General features: G+C 39.8%; 1 long non-coding RNA gene across 1 annotated transcript; it reads left to right on the forward strand.

Annotated features, from left to right (window-relative positions):
* The first annotated feature begins 737 nt into the window (after positions 1 to 737).
* On the forward strand, positions 738 to 4,655 carry LOC141021463 (uncharacterized). Its single transcript, XR_012182767.1, has 2 exons — positions 738 to 3,142; positions 4,380 to 4,655. It is a non-coding gene; the product is annotated as an uncharacterized lncRNA (long non-coding RNA).
* Positions 4,656 to 5,007: the final 352 nt, after the last annotated feature.

A 5,007-nucleotide genomic window follows, 5' to 3' on the forward strand; every position in this document is an offset into this window, starting at 1 on the left:
AAACCGGTTTTTCAAAACAACTGTTTTTTTTCACTCATGCTCACAAGGGAAGAAAACACTAGCAATCAACCCAGCGACCTAGCGATCAAGCAATTAAGACCCAAATGCGAGCGAAAAAGCAGCGCGATCGCTACCTAATGGGTGACGACATGCTAGGGGTACGCAAGAGCGCCAGTGAATCCTTTGGGTGCTTAAGGCGCCGATTAGGAGGACTCGTAGGCGCGGAGCTATGTCTCACCTGCAAATGATATGTATCATACTGTAGGTCTGTAGCGATCACCAGTTACAACGCTCTATTGGCCCAGCCTATATCGTAGCGAGCGTGAACCAACTACTAGCTTTACACCCCTAATAAAATGGTGCTGGCTTTACGAATGTTTTTATTATTTGGTTTGTTTTTATTATTTTTCTGTTTTTTCTTCTTTTCTTCAGAAATTCATAATTTTCTTGAAACTACAAAACATGTTCAGGATTTCAAAATTTGATTGTGTATTTCAAAAAATGTTTGAAAATTTAAAACTAATCAAATGTTCCTAAAAATGTACTTGTTGCCCCCAAAAATGCTCAGAATTTTAAAAAACTATTCATTATTTCAAATAATGTTGACAAATGTAAAACTTTGTCAACTTTTAAATTTTATCCTATTTGAACAAAAAACAAATTCATGAATATTTTTTTCAAATCCATAATTCCTTATGAAGTCGTGATTTTTTTTAATTCAAGAACAATATTTGAATACCAATTTTTTTTGAATTAGTGAGCATTTTTTGAATTCGCGAACATTATTAGAATCTGTGGGCATTATCAGAGCTGCCTCACCAAGGTCTCGTTCCTGCCCTGGGGTGCACAAGCTCCATCAGGTAGCTGCAGGTCCCGTACGACCACGGCCCGCACCCTGGAGCTTCCCCGTCTGCAGCAGCTTCTGGATCCAAGGTATTCATTCATCTCTCTACTGACCTAAAGCATGCAAGTGTTTCTCCTCTCAACATTTTTTAGATTCATATTAGTCTAATGATGTGGTGTTAGTCTGACGATGGTTTATATGGGAGGCTATTATTTTATTGTAAGGTGTTTTTGACAATTTTCCTTGACTGATTTCTGCAACAGCAAGTGTGAGATACTTTTGACAATTTTCCTTGACTGATTTCTGCAACAATATAGTTCATTACATATTATACTCTCCAAGTAACAACAGCTACTATTCTGTGCAGATTTTTTTCCTAAACAAGATGTTGTATGCAAATTCGTATCGCTGAAAAATGAGTCTAATAGATTATTTTGTAATAATCAAGTAACAATAGTCGTTGTGTCATGTGCAGACTTTTTTCTAGATATGCATATGCCGTGATTAATTTGGTACCTTCTCTATAATAGTTGTAGTTAGTCCAATGTTGGATTTGCCTTGTTTGCACAATTATGTAGTCTTGTTATTATGGAGGAGGAAAGCTGGTCTTTTTTGGTTACTAAACGTAGGGCTTATACATGTTCATGTTAGAGTTGAGCTTTGCAAGTTTGTGGTCTGGCTAGGACAGTGTAGATATTTCTATGTGCATCTCTTATCTAGTACTACCTCTTAACCAAAATATAAGACGTTTTTGCAGTTCAATTTGAACAGCAAAAATGTCATATATTTTTTACGGAGGGAGTACTAGATAAGAGATATCCTAAATAAAGGCTATTCCAGTCCGTTGATCTCCGCATCTAAATAAACTCCAATGGTCGTGTCTTTTTTCATGCTACAAATACTGTCATGGTGGTCCCTGTTAAGCCGCAATGAGAATCTTTTATCCTTTCCGGTACATCTCTGTTTTCTTAAATTGAAGAGAAGAAAGAAACACTCAGGATGCTACTGTCGACTTTTTTGTTGTTGATATAAATACACTAGTTACACGGACCATTTTCTCTTCATGCTTACAAACATGACTGGCTTGTGATTTGTGTTCCATTCGGCCAGTTCTTTTTCTGGTTTCTCAAGAGATGCTAAAGATGCTCACTAGTTAATAACATGACAGCATGCTCCTGTAGCTAGTCGGGATTTGGGTCTATTATGATACTATAAGTTGATTGCACTAACCAGCATGGTGGTAATGTCGAGTCGAGTTGAGCACTGTCCACTTTTCACTGCCTGTTGTCTCATGGTTCGCCATTCTACCTTGAAGGGAAAAGGGCGGCACTCTACCTTGAAGTTGATAGAGACGGCTCCATTCTCACACTGCTCCTACCGTAGCCGGCTTGATTTGGACCTCATCAAGGTATGTCTCTGCTCCCTCTCCCTCTCATGATGTGCTCTGGCTGTCACCATATTGCTTAGGTGTGTGAAAACTGATGCTTTCTTCCTGTATTAGCTTGCTGTTACTTAACGAACTGATTAGTAACATACAGATATACACACGCTCGTTTTTTTATGAAACATCCAAAACAAGTCCCCATCCTGTGGCCATCTATCTCCTCTCTTTTCAATCTACATGTACACACTTATGTTTCCAAAGTTCCCTGGCCAGAGCAATGTGGAACGATTAATTAGTTATTAACCAATGCCATTTTTTAGTCATTTTTGCTTACGTGATGAATCAATGTAACTTGTACTTGGAAATTTATCTTTGGGAGCCATCATATTTGCTCGCTACACCATATTACCTAGAGTATGACAAGAGAACTGATTCTTCTCAACCACACTAGGTGAGTAAAAAAACTGAAGCTTTCTTTATTCAGAGATGAGATGAGAGGTCAGGTCCTATCATAGCCAGCTGATATGCATCTGCAAGTTGTACCTACAGGATATATACCACTGGTTCTTTGGTCCTTCAATTTTTATACAAGTGCATGACTAAAATCAAAATTAAATTTACTTCGATGTTCAGTTTATTCCATGATGAATCTGCACCGCTTTCTACTTCAGAATTTCCACTATGTGTCAACATCTTTTCAACTTCGTGTGTTTTATTATTTATTTATGAAATTTGCAGCGCGATGGAGGCCGGCCGCATCGGGTCGATTCCGTCCACCTATTTCTGAGCGGTGGACCTTGATGACGGCCTCCCTCCTGACAGTCTGCAGGACCATAGGAAGGGGAAGGAGGCAGAGGCAGGGTCTCCTTGCACCCCCACGCAAAATCAAGAGCAAGGGGAAGATGCTCGCTTTCGTAAGCCACTTCACTTCCTTTCTCCTCTTCTCCGTTAGTTGGGTGTCGTGCTGCGTGCGCCGTGGTTGCAGTCATGTTTGTGTGCTGCCGCTTGTGCTCACCACTAGACAAGCAAGAGCATGCAGGGAGTTGACAACAGTAGCAACATCTTGAGTATGTTTTTTGCATGGGTATGTTTTTTACTGGAGTTTGGTATCTCCCTTTCATGGGTGTCCATGGCCATCCAATTTGCTTGCTGCACCACATCACCTAGATAGAGCGTCACAAGAAAACTGCAACTTTCTTCTTTACAACCACATTAGCTATATATGTGTGACGAGAAAACTGAATCTTCCTTTCTTCCTTCCTTCAGAGAGGAGAGGTCCTATATATACTAGCTAGCTGATATGCATATACAAACTACACGTACACTGGAAGTTTTGGTCCTTCAGTTTACACTGGACGTTCAGTTCATTCCATGAATCTGCACCGTTTTTTGCTTCAGTTTCTACTGTCTGTATCAACATCTTCCCATCTTTGTGTGCTTTCTTTGTTATTTATGAATGGAATCTGCAGAGGCTTGATTGATAGATATATACTCCCTCCATCTGGAAATACTTGTCCTAGAAATGGATGTATCTAGACTTATTTTAGTTATATACATCCATTTTATTCATTTCTAGGACAAGTATTTCCGGATGGAGGGGGTAGATAGCAATGCTTAGTTTGCTTGCTACCTATTATGTGCAGGTCTGGTTTCTTTGTTCCATGAGGTGTTTCTTTATCCCTGAGCTCACGACTTTTGACAGATAAAAGATGGCTTGTTGTGTACATACAGATGCCCGTTTTTCACTCTGTCAACAAGTGCCATGGTGTTACTTTCAACTCTCAAGTACGGATTGCCTCTGTAGTGTCGATTATCAGAAAACTACCCAGCTAGTTCTGGTTTCCTAGTACTGGTTTGCATTGCATAGACAAGCCAACCAGTATGGATTGCCTATGTATTTTAGAATCTTGTGTTATGGTTTGCTACTACTCGTTTGCGTTGCATAGACAAGCCAGCTAGTTCTGGTTAGCAACAACTTCTTTTGTGGTATTTGGTTGATAATGCTCAGGACTGATCCTTGTGTCTATCAAGTGGTAGTGCTATCTTAGCCAATTCAGTGTGCAAACTTAATATTTGGTCGATAATTCTTTTGTGAAGAAATGTGTTTTTCTAGTAACCGGTGATAAAATCATGTGTCGCTGTTTTGGGCAGATAAAAAGGATGACGCCAGGGGATCATCGACAGCCCGTAATGCTAATGGAGTGTAAATCCATCTATGTATTTCATGAAGAGGTACACAACCCAAGAGATGCTGCTTTGGTTTGGTGTTTCTTCCTTGTCCTAAGGGAGCGCGGGTGGGAGGGAACACTTACTACTAGTTCAATTTTCTTTGCTTGTCACTTTTGCTCTTGTTTCTTTGATTTGGTTGAACGTCTTAATTGATTAATAAAGTCTGGTAGTAATCATTGGTAAAAATAAATATATTTATATACTACATGAAGGACTTGATCTTCCTGTATATACATACACGACCTCTTTGTCAACGAGAAATGGGTGATCATGCATGCATGCAATCCCACATGTGCACGTGATCTTCGTTGATGTTGCACCACTGGAAGTTTGGTCCTTCAATTTGTATATATGTGCACGCCCAAAATCAAAATCAATTTTGATTGGACATTCAGTTCATTCCATGAAACTGCATTATTTTTGCTTCAGAATTTCTACTAAAAGTATCAACAACTTCTCAAGTCTGTGTGTTTTATTATGGGAAACGTTTCCAGCCGGGGCACCGGCCGAACCGTTACGCCGGTCTCACGCAAGCCGCGAGATGGATCGC

This window comes from Aegilops tauschii, chromosome 4 (assembly GCF_002575655.3).
Source record: "Aegilops tauschii subsp. strangulata cultivar AL8/78 chromosome 4, Aet v6.0, whole genome shotgun sequence".
In the NCBI taxonomy this organism is placed as follows: domain Eukaryota; kingdom Viridiplantae; phylum Streptophyta; class Magnoliopsida; order Poales; family Poaceae; genus Aegilops; species Aegilops tauschii.